Raw genomic sequence first — 13,836 nt, 5'->3', positions numbered from 1 at the left:
CCTATTTTACAGAAACTAGGATTAAAACCAATACTGTTTTTTGTAGCTGCATGGCCATTTAAAGAGGGAGCTCAGGCCTATTAGAGATCAGTGATTGGCCTGATCAGCACCTGGCTGTTATAAAAACCAGCAGGAGCCAACCTCTGCTGCTTTGCAGAGCTCTGAAAACCTTGGGAGGGGTCTGGCCTGGCATCTTCCCTTTCAAGGCCTGGATCAGTGTGGTAGGTTACCTCTGGTTTTATGCTTTCGCTGTTTGCAGTCATGTACTCTTGAAGGTCTTCTGGCTGGGCTGTCATCCTGCTTTTTATTTACCATGGATTTTTAGTGTCTGAAATGGGAACTAAAGCTGCTAGCCAGGATGTGCTCTGTGTGAGCGTGTGCTGACCTGGCAGGCCCAGGTAAACAGCAGTCAGTGCTGGTTGTATCATGCCACAGCTTCCCACCAGCCTGTAAGTGGTTTCCCAGTCTCTTACTGGTTGCACAGACCTGCAGAAGCTTTTGGGACCTCTGGTGCTTGCCCAGCCAGAAGATGTGCTGGGAAGAATGTGTGAGACATGAGGAATCCTGTTACTTTCATACAGACTGGACTGTTGTTGTGAAAGCAGCCGAATTAATGGGGTGGGGGAGTAAGACCTGTGCCATGACTGTGCTGTGAAGGGCATAGGTCATGGGTGTGTCTTCCCAGATACCAGTTCAGAGTGTTGGAAACAGAATGGCTCTAGGCTCAGGATGGGTGACAGCACAAAAACTGGCCTGTTTTATTGCAGTTAAGTGCCTCTAACTAACACACCACACTTCAGCTGTGGCACGATCCTCATGTACTTTTATCCCTCCCCAGTCGATCAGAGCCCTACATCTGTTGCCTCATTAGGCAGCAGAGCAGCTCTGTTAAGCCCTGCACGTGGCCATAGCCCCCAGGAGGGCTGCGGGGCGCTCGCTCACTGTGGGAGGCGGGGAGAGCCTCGCTGGAGTGGAAGGCAGTGCTGCAGACAGGTACCAGTTTCCAGTAGTGTTTAAACAGGTGGTCTTAGGCTTAAGGAGTAGAGGCTGAAAGCCTGTCCAAGCCTACAGCAGCCCTTGAGCTGCTGAGCTTCCTGTGCAGAGGCTGCGTTAGCCCAGGGAAGGCAGCGGCTGGACGACTGCCCTTGGGTTTTGTCTCCCTGGCTGGGGTGGGCAGGGACCAGGGTTAGTGCGCTGACCAGGAGCCCTGTGGTAGCAGCCTGGGGTGCCCCTAAACGTAGCACACCCCTGAGTTGTGCCACTGCACCCCGGCACTCTCATGAGGCCGGGACTAGATTTTAAGAGTGAAGAATGGGGTTATAGGAGGGCTGAACCTGATTTTGTCTTTTTTAACTTCTGAGAAGGCCCTGATTCTCCCTGTTAGCAGAGGTGTTCAGGAGAATGCACGTGCCCTAGTCCTTCATTCAGATCTGAACTCTGAAACCCTTGAGAAACTCCCGCTCTTCTCTCTTGGTGCTTTTTGCCCTCCTCAGGGCTGCCTGACACAGAAATGCAGTGCTGGTGTGGGGAGGAATCCTGTTCACAGCATGGTCTCTGCCACACTTCTGTAGCACTGTTAACGTGAGCAGGTACCTCAGGAACGAGCGCGAGCGTCTCTCTCAGTATTTGTGTGCCCCGATACTGGCAGGTGGGCTCAGGGCTGCCAGGGCCGTCCCTCGCGACACACTTGTGACCACCTTTCTCTGCTGAGGGACTGTGGCTGTCCCGGGGCGTGCGCGTGGCCCGTGCCCCCTCTCCCAGCCCACCACGCAGCGAGGACACGCGCTCTGGGCTCGTCCCAGTTCTGTCCAGCTGGGGTACGTGCCCTGCCCGGCCCTGAGAGCTGGGGGGGCCGCTGCCCAGGGGCTTGCTGGACCTGCTGCCCGTGTGCTGAGGTGCAGGAGCCCTGTGCCACGCTGTCCCCCCGCGGAGAGAGGCTTACCATCAGTGCAGAGCGTGCCTTGTCCTGTTGGGCATCACCCTTCCCCTTCAGGAGCTGGGGGGTATCTGAAGGTGTTCTGGACACTGCCAAACTGTAGGCAAAATACGCCGCTTAGACCCTGCCTCTCAGAAATAAGGCCAGATCCTCAGCTGCTGTAGCCACCCTTGTAAATTATACACGTGGAAACAGTCCCCCAAGCTTCATCTGGTTTCCTTCACTTATGTCTAGAAACCTAGAATTATAATCAGCACTAAATTGTGGCTGGGATTGTATTACACGATTGCTTAGATCCTTGTTGCTGCTTTTGAATTTTCATTTTCTACTTTCTTTTCACAGGATGTGATATGTAGTGCTCAAATATATTCCTATAGCTGCAGGGTGAATATCACCTTCTTTAATAGAGTTTAATGGGACTTTCTTTCCTTTTATAATCCCATGGAAATAGGAGTTGTACTGGATAAGATCACACATGAATGTTACCATAATTTTGCTCTGTGTCAAAGATATGATCTCATCAGAGCTTGACAGTATCGCTAATTTGAGAAAAGGGCACAAGCATTAAAGCTGAGCTGTGCAACCTTTAGCAATCCTTCCGTTTGTATGGAAGGTATCTGGAATGCAAATTGTTGGGCATTATGCTCCGAAACGTTCCAATAAGTTTTGAACTGCAAAATTATGTGACTGTCAGAATTGAGGTCACTTCTACCCCCCCTCCTCACCCCACTCTTCTGTACCAGGCTACAAATCTGAAACACTGCTTGTAAGGGAAAGATGAATGCTATTAGTATTCAAATGGATTTCCTTTTCCATATGAAAAATGGAAGACTTCATTTCTAAAAGTAATTTTAGTGTTAAGCTACCTATTTATGGTGGGTTCTGCACTCAGCTTGTATGAAGTAGGTGTATAAATATTCTTTCTAACCAAGGGCTAAATCTTGGCCCTGGCTCTAAGTTGGTGCGCAGGGAGTAGGTCCGTGTGACTGGATCTAATTCCAACATAGGAGTTACTGCTCTGTTTTGTTGGGCCCCAGAGGGTACCTACTTTCTGATGGCTTCGGGAGCTGAGAGGTGGAGCAGGACCAAGCAATCCCAGGTACAGTGTCTCCAGCTTGGCACCCAAAAGCCAAGGGATTTGAAATTATGCCTCACTGTAGACAACATAGGCCAGGAAATTATTTATTTAGAAGCTTGACCCTGGTGGATAAATCCCTCTTTGGCTGTTGTAGTTGCTGGCAACCCTTGGAACTCTGCATCTGAGGGCTGTGCTCTGGTCCAAGTTGTTTGTTGCGGTGTGGCCCTCCCAGGGACCTCTGAAGCACCTCTCCTAGTTTCCATTCTGGTCAAAGGAGGCTTCAGTCTTTCCCTGAAAAGTTTCAACACCACCCTTAACTTTGTTGGAAATGCAGGAATGCCAGGGAGAAATGCTTTTGCAAACCTGAACCCATGTTTTTATCATTCATCAGAACCTGTCATTTATTCCACCCTCCTGACACGTAACTCTGGCCAGGCACAACAGGAGAGCTCACGCTTGTCAGCCGTTCCCCGTTGCACGAGCATGTTCTGTGCTGCTGCTTCCCAGGGCTTGGGAAATGCTAATATTACAATTATTTTATGGTGGGTGTTGATGGGATGGTCTTTAAACGCTGACAGGTCTACCAAGTAAAGTGGCTCCCCTCAAAGCCTCGGTGTACAAATTCAGCTTTCAAACTGGCAAACAGGGCATAGTCTGTGTGGTTTCTTTAAAGAAAAAAGATCACTGCAGTTGGTGTTAGCCCACGGTTTTCAGGTCCCTGTAGCTGTCCTTGGCCTCAGCGCAGCAGGGTGGCGTGGCAGCAGGCTGTTCCCTTCCCCAGTGCTGAGAGGTTTGGGGTGCTGTTCATTGTGCCCCCCAGCAAGGCTCTCCCTGCTCTGGGCCTGCGACCGGGAGGTGTTTGCCCTTGAGCTCTGCCGGGTCCCCCTCATTCCCCACCTGGGCGAGTATGGTCAGTGCGTCCCCCCGGGCGATAAGCCAGGATTTGCAGAGGGGTCTAAAGGACTTAAGATCCTGAATCCTGCTGAGTTACGTGGGGGATTTCCAGTGCTGATGGAACTGTTGGTTGAAGTTTTCCTGAGCTCCAACAGCCCCCGGTCTGTGGTCTGCGGGAGGCAGATACCCCCTCACGGCCCCGGACCCTCTGCCTCCCCATCCTGCCCGAGGGGGTGGGCAGGCTCCTGCTTCTCTCTGAACACAGGGAAAACAGTGCAAAAAGGCTGCATGGAATTATTAATAGTGTTTATGGATGTGGCTAAACGTGAGCACGAAACCGTGCTTGTAAATGTGGGTAGAACTTGTCAGTGGCTGCTTAAAATTGAGTAATACCATCTTAATTGTTATCCTTCCTGCTATAGATTACAGTGAGGTTATGTTGATGGAACTGTCAAGTGTAGTAAATGCTATAAGTACAGTATGTTAGTACTAATTATAATTTAACAACAATGTATATGAAGAGGGCAATTTTGCATGCTAATTCACCATAGTAGATTTAATTGTATGGAAGAAGGGGAAGGCAAAATATTTTTAATAAAGAGTAAAATGATAGATACTGGTTGCTTTTCCAGTGCTGGCAGCATTCCTGACTCTCTTTGAGAGGGTCGCTGCTGCTTCACCTTGTTGAGCATCCCTCTGGTATGTGTATCTTTACAGGGCACAGCAGATTGTGGACTGATTATTGGACAAGAGCTCCGAGTCTTCTCTGCCAAAGCAAAAATATGTTATTTTTCATTGAGGGAGGTAAGCGGAGAGTTGTAGTGATGTGAAATGTTAATGGAGAGCGTGCACAGGAATTACACCTGTGGAGGGCAATGTGAAAATAGGCCCCTGAGGTTTTTTTTGTTCTTTTTATCAGGCTGCTAGAAGTCAGAAGCTGTTATCTAATAGCTTTGACCTTTTTTTCCCCTTCACATTACTGTAATTTACAGACCTGAGAAGGGACTGAATTTAAGAGGAGTTACATTGTTTTGCGTAAAATAACTTCTCTTGCTTCTTACTTCCAGTCTCAAAGATTCTTTTCTTAGCTATAGTGCAGTTGTCTTTGTTCTGGAAACACAGAGGGACGTTTGGGAGTTTGCAAATGCCACTTGTGTCCTCTTTAAGGCTCCTTCTTGCAGCCAAAGTGATCTGGGGTGCCTCAGTGTAAAGGGGCTCTGGCTCTTGGGGTGCTGTAGGGGGAAGCTGGGTGCCCTGGGGGTGGTGACCACCTGGGCCCCTGCTCCTCCCCAGGCGTCCTTTCTGTGGTCCCTCCAATGAGTCCAAACCCTTTGAGTGATTTTCCTGCCTATTCTGCAGACTAACTCAGAAAAAGATTTCAGTTCACGCCTCCATGGGCTGCCTGGCACAGCCTGGTGAACTGGCACTGCTTTCCGTTAGCCCCTGGTACCTCGGCAGGACCCGAGATGCACTGGGCAGAGCAACCTCTTCTGCCTCGGTGGGTTTTGGATCCAGAAAATCCCTGCTAGTTCAGGCTCCTAAGAGTAACTTCCTCTTCCCTGCTTCCTTCAGATTTCCTGTCACAGATGAGAAACCAAATTACCCTGTTGAAAATGGCTCCTGCCATGTCTGCAAGAAGGCCAAAGTGATTACAAGAGATCAGTATGGCCTGGTAAGTGTGTTCTTTTTTTATTCATCCCTAGTTCTGATCTGTGTATTTTTTTCTAGCATGCTCTTTGTGTCTATGTAAAAATTCAACTTGTGTTTTACTGTATGTCAGTATCAAGCCATTTTTTCCTATGAAGTTAATTTTCTCATCCTCTTGAAAAAATGAAAAGTGGAACAGACTTCTAAATAGTAAAAAATTATTTATGTTGTTTGCCTTTAATCAGTTGCATCAATTATAGCACGGGTTTTGAAGAATACATTTATAGTTTGTAAAAACCCACTAATGTAATTCTTGTTAAATATGGCATGTGGAACGTGTAATCATGTGTTTGTCCTTTGGGATCAGACTGAACATCCCCTGTAACAGCAGCATCTGTATTGTGACAGCTGGAGGGTGGCAGGCACACTGCAGAGTGCCCCGAGAAAGGTGCCACTCCTGGATTGTGCCTCTGCCAAGACAGAGGAATGGCTCAAAGCCCGTGCTGGGACCTGAAGGACTTCTAGTCTGGCTCTGCAACGCTTCAGGCCTTAACAGCTAAACCTGGTTTTCATTTACATACGCTTCCTAGCAATCATCTTAACTTCCAGGTCTTGTGAAAAGAAGAGAGGAAATGACTGCAGCCCAGGCAGACGTGTCCTCCTGGGGAGGACAGAGACCTGCTAGAGCTGCCCTCAAGGAGCACCAGGGGAAACCTTCCCCCCTACTCTCCTCTCGCCTTAGGAAATGTGAGAACAGAAACCAGTCCATAAGGAAGCTGCCTGGGTGTTCCCAAAGCCCCTCCTTAAAATCATTTCACCTGAGACAGTGTTGGTTATTTGTCCCTTATCTCCCCAGTCTCCTCCTCCTAGGAGCCATTTGGAGAGAGATTTCGCCCGGCGGCTATTCACTCTGACTGTGATTCCCTGTTAGATTTGCTAATTCTTCTCTTGCCTTCAGCTGAGGTGATACAGATTTTAGAGATAATGAGTATAGGGTAAGCCTGCTTGGCTGCATCTCCAGTGACTGCAAGTGTTCCTTGGCCCCGGTGGGGCACACGCTGGGCTGCTGCATCAGCCACTGTACATACACTGGTTTTGCCCTGTTAAGGATAATCTTAGATGCTACCTGTTCATTGTAAAGAATGATCACAGAAGGGATTACCTCTGAATAATGCAAGAACTCTAGAGTCTTAAAAAGTGAAAAACTGTTGATAAATGTGTTGTAGTTGAAACAAACTTAAAAATATTACTCTGGTCTTTTACCCAAGGTGAGTAAATAATTTCTAGTGGAGGCCAGCTCACATCATGACTATTTCCACTGAGTGCCTGGGTTAATTTATATGTTGGCTGCTGTATGTGACCCCTGGGTGAAGGTGCTGTGGCCTGTCCTTGTGCTGGAGCAGCAGCAGAGCATGCAGGCTCCAATCCTGGGCTGGGAGTGGGTGCTGGCCACTGGCAGGCATGGGGGGTGACGGCCGGGGGCAACACAGCAGTGCTAACCGGCCACCACTGGCCACATCGGTGCCAGCAGGTAACTGAGGCCTCAGCTGGGGTTCACTGGCTCCTGCTGCCTGCAGCCCGTGATTGCTGGTGCTTTTGTTGGATGCTATGCGTAATCCTCCTCAGGAAGAGATTAAAACAGGACTAAATCTCCTTGTTTAAGTTAGATGCACACTGAAAATCTGGTAACCAAAGTGTTCCTGGGAAAAACTTTGGAAATAGAGTGCAAAGGAAGAGCTCTAGTTTTTTGCAAATGTGGCAGAAATGTTGCAGGTTCTTAGATTCATCTGGGAATGCAGAAATACAAGGATGAAGCAATAAACTAATAAATTAAGAAAATTTATTTTTCATAGGTTTATTTCTTCCTTTTACATACACACACATGCACAAAACCACCTATGCTTGCTGATTAGGGATGAAATGCAAGGATTGTTATTGCCAATTGGAAAAATAATTTAGTAACAATGAAAAAAAAGTGCTCAACTCCCCTTCTCAGTCAGTGCAGGGTGTTTAATTAGTGCCTAAGTGGGGGGGGGTTGGACATCGGTTGGGTGTCGACTGGCAAGGAAGATGAGTTTGGCTGTTTGCTTTCTGCAGCAGTCCAGCATTATGTCACTGGCAATAATCACTGGCACTCTTCAGAGTGGTAATGCTTGTGCAGAGATATTAATACCCATGGTGTGGTTTATTCCTGCAGTTAAAACGAACCAGTGATGACCAGCCTGGGATCGCTGCAGGGCTTGTGTTTCATGGTGGGGTGGTGAGTGCTGCGGTGCTGCTCAGGAGCATGCTGAGGCTTGGGCAAACCTCCTGAAGACACTTGCAAGGTAAAAATAAAAATTCATTCCTGTGGGACCTTTGTGTGGACCTGGAAGTGTGTGACTGCTGAGAAGTTCAGAGAGTCTTTGGGATGCTTTGGGTCATGATTGTGTGCCTTGAAGGTGGAGACCAATCTCATTTTTCTAACGTATGCTGAGACCAAAAATATAAATGAGCTTTGGGTTTTAAGGGCATGAGAGCTTGTCTGCTGACCACCCTCGTGTGCTGCCTCATGGGGGTGGTGAGGTGACCCTGGTATCCTGTGGTTCTGTGGCCGCTGTCCCCTTGGAGTTGGGCTCAGGGACATTTCCAGGCCATCTGGCTGTGAGTGGTGGTTTGTCCCTCGGGCTGCGGGCGCGGTGCAGACACGGTGCAGACACGGGAGCTGTGCTGTCCCCTCGAGCCCCTGAGGCCTCCATGGCCCTGTCTGCTCTGCAGTACTCATGTCCGTCCTCTACCAGGTGCCAGGTCCTCACTCCCTGCTCGACCCCTTCCGGCTGCAGTGTGAGAGCAGCGGCCTGGCCGGGGGCGTTGGCTGGTGATGGCCTTGTGCGGCTGCTTGGCCAACTCAAGCGTCTGAGAAACGCTGGTGTTAGACCAAAAGCGCCGCGCCTCTGGAAGTGGATTCTCTAATACCTTGCCAAAGTGCAACACGCGGGTTTAAGACGTGAGTTTTTGTTGGTGTACTATATAAAGATCGGTTCTTTAGATACTGCTGTCTCGGCAGAATCCATCTGCAGCCGTTTGTGCCCAAAGGGACCGTGTCCTGGGCAGGAATGCTGTCCTGGAGGAGCTGATAGCAGGGTCAGCTGTGTGGGAGAGGCAGACTGGTCAAAAGCAAGTCTTGGTCTTAAAGGCGAATGTGGCTGCTTTAGCCTTCACCATTCTCATTACGTGCTTGTAATAGCTGTACAGGATTGTATATGTGCATGTTAGAGAAAAACTGAGCCCTTACATATGAGAACTTTGAGTTGTCATTGATCACCTATTGTGGGAGTTTGTGTAGCGTCCAGGTGAACTCTGGAGATGTTTGTCCTCTTACCCAGTCAACCACAGAAGTCACCCCTGATGTGACAACACATGGCATCAGTGTTCTAGATGTAAATTTTTTATTTTTACCTGGGAAAATGGGATACTCTTTTTACTTATAACTCTAATAGAGTTATAAAACTTTTTATTGATGACAAATGCACAGGCAAAACAGGTAATACCAATGTTTAAATTGTCATAATTGCACTGTGAAGTAAAGATGTTCTTCTGATTAACAGAACTGGTTTGTTTCTCTCAAAATTATTATTTTAGGCTTTGTCAGTCTGCAGTACTGGATATAACTGGGTTTCACTTGGAAGGTTTCTGAGAGCAGTTTAAAAAAAAAAAGGTTTGTTTTCATTTTAAAAGATGGATCTTATTTCTGGGAAGACCTCATGTGGCTGGAAGAATGGGCTACAAAGTAAAATGCGGAGCCTCTGAATTTAAGTAATTGCACAACAATTTTCTGTACCTTTCAATTTTTAGAGCTTATTTAATGCTAGCTTTCTGCTTCATAGCCAGCACAACTTGAGATGAAGTGTCTCTTCAGTGGCACCAAAGAACAAATCTGCTTTCAATTGGGGTTGTCAGTCAGTGCCACAATCCATATTATTTCAGTGTATGTGTCTATGTATGCGTCATGGAATTGCAGAATATCTCAAGTTGGAAGGGACCCATAAGGATCGAGTCATCCTTACCCAGAGGCTCCCAACCAGGTATCATGGGGCTCGGGAGAGCTGCCGTGGTGGGGAATAATGAGGTGTGCTTGGACTGAGCATGTGAACCACAGGACAGAAGGGACAAGAAAGGAGCCCTGCCCCAGGAGCACATGGGCCTGTCCTCTGTGCGGCTCCCACGGGCTTTGTCCGTCCAAAACGGGTTTGTGGTTTAGTGACGATGTTCTGGACAAGCAGGTTCCCAGAAGTCAATGTGCTTCTACCAAATCCCTGGCTGATTTAGATTAACTTGGAATTTGGCCTTGAATGTTGCATTTGGCCGAGTCCAGCAGAGCATATTGTTTGCCTCAGGACTGTAAGATCTCTTGACAGCCTCTGAACGTGCATGTCCTGGGATCACCTTGGCCAGCCTGAGCTGTCTGGAGGGTGCTGACACCCATGTCTCTATGGACCATTTGAATAGATGCTGCTTCTCCTGCCTCCGTCGCCCAGAGATCCTCTGGGCTCACACTCAGCCCAAAGCATTGCAATATTTACTTCCTTTGAGTTTTTTGTTGCTTGTAAAAGCCCAGCTTGTCTCTTAAGCTGATGCTGAGCTGTTCCACTGTTTCAGCTGCCAAGACCTTCTTAGTCCCATCACTGTGACTGGCCAAACTACAAATATAAGGGTGACCTTGTCTGTGCTGAATATTAAAGCGGCAGAAGTATTGAGACTTCCTTCAAGGGGGTTACAAATTCTTCTCCCTGAAGTATGGGAGTTTTGGCAGTTCCTATACTACTGCTACCAACAGAGGTAGAACCCTGTGGATGTTAATAGACCTTAGTTTTATCATTTGAGGCTTTTCTGTGTAAAACCCCATCCCTGCTTTTGCCAGCCTTTTGGCAGCCCTGTTCAAATGTGAGGCCAAGGGTACAGCGTCTCCTGATGAGGCTGGTGTCTGATGGCTGCGTTCTGTGGTGCAAGTACCCGCTCCATCTTGGGGAGAACTGGCATTTAGGAGTCCAGATGCTGAGCACTGGTGAGGACCTTGCTGTGTGACAACATACTCATAAAAGGATAAAGCCAGGTGTTCTCAGTGGTGGTCTCTCTCACTGCTGCCTGTTTCTGACAGGTCACTTCTGGCTGCAGGCCAGAAGGGGCGAGTGGTTTGAGCAGTTTGTTGGTATAAACTAGTAAACTGAATGGGAGCAGTGAATATTTACTCTGAAAAACAGTCACTTCAAAACATGGAGTTTGGGGAAGAGTGCATGCTGTCTTTAAGCATGTAACCTGCATGGAAGGAATCGTGCAGCAGCGGTGCCCGTTGCTCTCGACTGACTGCGAAGGGCGCGTAGCTGCGGAGGCTGGGAGGTGGGAGCCTGTGTTATGAGTGTCTTGGTCCAGACAGACAAACCCAGCCCAGGTCTGAAAACAGAGGATCAGGGCTGTGTTTGTCCGGAACAGAGGAACAGAATGGGCTGATCCTGAGCAATCGCTGGACATGCCCACAGAGAACTCGACAGAAGTGTGGGGGGCTTGTGAATTAGTGCAAAGCTCAGCTCACAGGACACAGCCTGTTTGTGTGGCAGTAACTTGGCTATTGCATGGTGCAAAGCCACAGGCAGAAAAAATAGTCTTAACATCTTACTGCTTCTGGATATTTTTCTAAAGCTCAATGAAAACAGTGTCTTTGAACCTCACCCGTTGCCAATACACTAATCCTTGCAAAGTGGAAATCACCATCTGTCCCTCTGATTGGTGACGGGCGTTTGGGTCTAAGTGCTCTGGTGGCTTTGGACAGGGCATTGGACAAAGTACGTGGGCGTGTCATGTCCATGAATGTTTGGTTTAAGTTCCTCCATAACATTATTATGTATGGCATCTGACATATATAATAATTTAATACAGGCTTTTTAGCTCTTAATACACAGAGCCAACACGTAGGTCCTCCACTTCCATTTGCCTGACCCGCCTGGAAGAGGTAGTGACTATGACTGTGATACTGTGTTTCTCTTGATAATCTCATTATCATGAAAATCTTCTGAAATCTATGCTACTTCAGTGCAGCACTTTCCCCTCTATTTGCCCTTTTGTGTATCCAAAACCAAGTCACTTCATGACTCCCTTGCCTGTTTTATTGCACAAATAGCAATATAAAAATATCATTGAGGCATCTCTTCAGACTTACAACTTGCACTTAGAAATCTTTTTTAATGCTTCCTTGCATGGACTGTTTATCAGTTGTAATGGGTTTTTTAAACAACTTTTTTATTACCCTGAAATGGCTGAAGGAGATGATCCTCAGCAGTTGATAAACCAAAAGAAATGTGTTTGAAGTCGACAGAATGATGCTAACTTTTACCAGCTCAAGAAATGGTCCTTGACAGCACTAGAACAGCAGGATGACTGACTTCTCAGCCATATAACTTTATGGCAAAACTTAGGTGAATTCAGTGGGGGTGAGAGCAGAGAATGAGATGCTTTTTTTCTGGTCTTGAAAGCAACAAAAGCTCTCCAAACTTATTGGCATGCTGCTTTAAAATCTGGTTCCTTTGAGCACCATTTGCTGATAATTCAAATACCCATTTCTTCAGTCTTGTCCCAAATGGAAAGGTTGCCCTGCTGTCCCTTTTGGGGTATGGATTCAATACCCTGGATGACGGGAGCTGTTTCTGGGAAAAGGGGTCATTGAGGTCTCTGCGGCGCAGACTTACTCATCTTCCCAACACAAATGGAGCAGAAGTTTTAACTTTTAACATGCCTCATCTTTGCCATAACAAATGTAGTTTTGTCTTTAATAGCTTTAGTGGTGGGTGTGAATGCGTGTGGGTAACAACCCTCCCTGCACTACGGGGGGGACCGCTGCTTTCGAAGGAGATGTTCTCAGCAGCAGCATTGCTACTTCTCCCCCCTTCTTGTTAACTTTTTTTGCTACAAAGCCCATAAGGTAAAAGTACAATAAAAGGCTGGAAACACCAAACAAACAGTCCTGTTTCAAAGGTTAAGAAAGTTGCTGTGTAATTTGCTTCCCTAGTAGGTGATACTGTTCTGTGGCTTTTGATGAAGACCTAATGCTGCCTGCTCCTTCAGGGATTCCCCTCCGCCGCTCTCCCCTCTCTGCCTCCGAGGTGGCCTGTCTGACAATTATGGTGGCCCTCCTGCTTGTCGCCGGCCATCTGGCAGGAGCTTCCCGCAGGATTTCTGCAGGCAGGGCCGCAGCAGGAGAGGGTGGGTGCGGCAGCATGGGGTGCACCCACTCCGGGAGCCCTGTGCCCCGGCACCCCGCTTTGGGAGCAGGGTCAGCCCTCGCGATGTCGGGGAGCGGCCCCTCTGTTACCTCCTGTCATCTGTCCTGTGCGGTGGCCGCATGGGGAGCGTCCAGCACCCACAGAGCAGTCAGGGCTGTTTGTAAAACCTTATTTTGTAGGTGGAAAGACTGTACTTGTTTCTTTGATTGCGAAATTCTGGGGCTGGTATTCTAAACCCCTGCAGCTTGGCGAATCCCTGCTGTGCTGTACCAGGCTGGCTGGTGCATTTTTGCTGCTCTGCAGAATCCCAGCACCTCTGGTTGTTCCTGGTCTCACCCTGCAGCATCTGCTGCCAGGCAGTTGTTTACAGTCAGGGCGGGGGCCTTGGGGCCAGTGACCCCAGCACTCCCAGCCTGCATGGCATCCTGAGGAAGATTTTGTCCCTCTTGCCCATAGACTCCAGCCCAGGTTCTGCAGTCTTTCAACTTCTGTATTAAAATGTTCCTTTGCAGAAGTTGCTGTTAGGATTCATTGTGAAAACTGCACTAGGATGTAAGGTGAAAGCCAAGTAAAGTTTAAAATTGCCAGATGCAGAATCTGGAGAACAAAAAGCCTACAGAAGCTGAAGGGGAGCTAACAATGGCCTTTTAGTTTAAAATCCAATTCAGAGGAAACCAAAAAGACTATTTTCTATCTCAGGAAGTCAGGCTGTGTTGTTGCTTCTTTGATGTTGCCTCTTAATGGCTGTTAGTTTAGTTTAGTTCCATTAATGTGTCTGCAGCTCTCAAGCTGGAGACTTTTCTTAGGAGTGTTCTTCAAATGTATTTCCCAATGCCCCATTTACCCTGTAACGGTCGCTGGCTGCACCCTTTCACGTCCCTCGGTGAGTGTGGAGCATACGGCACCTTCATCTTACCTTTGGACTGACGGAGCCATCCTGTGAGCTTTCTGGCTTCTTCCCAGAGCCTCTCTGCAGGCCACAGGGTGCTCAGAGAGCACGTGCCGGACACGGAGGGGACCCAGCCTGA

At 48.1% G+C, this 13,836-nt stretch overlaps 1 protein-coding gene across 1 annotated transcript in view; it reads left to right on the top strand.

Moving 5' to 3' along the window:
• Nucleotides 1–7,794: 7,794 nt before the first annotated feature.
• Nucleotides 7,795–13,836, top strand: part of LOC141932262 (uncharacterized) — a 180,028-nt gene continuing 173,986 nt past the window's right edge. The window contains exon 1 of the mRNA XM_074845542.1: nucleotides 7,795–7,882. The gene's annotated coding sequence lies outside the window, so the exon portion shown is untranslated. The remainder of the gene's footprint in view (nucleotides 7,883–13,836) is intronic.

Source organism: Strix aluco, chromosome 19 (assembly GCF_031877795.1).
Source record: "Strix aluco isolate bStrAlu1 chromosome 19, bStrAlu1.hap1, whole genome shotgun sequence".
Classification (NCBI taxonomy): domain Eukaryota; kingdom Metazoa; phylum Chordata; class Aves; order Strigiformes; family Strigidae; genus Strix; species Strix aluco.
This window is presented reverse-complemented; position numbering and strand designations above follow the sequence as displayed.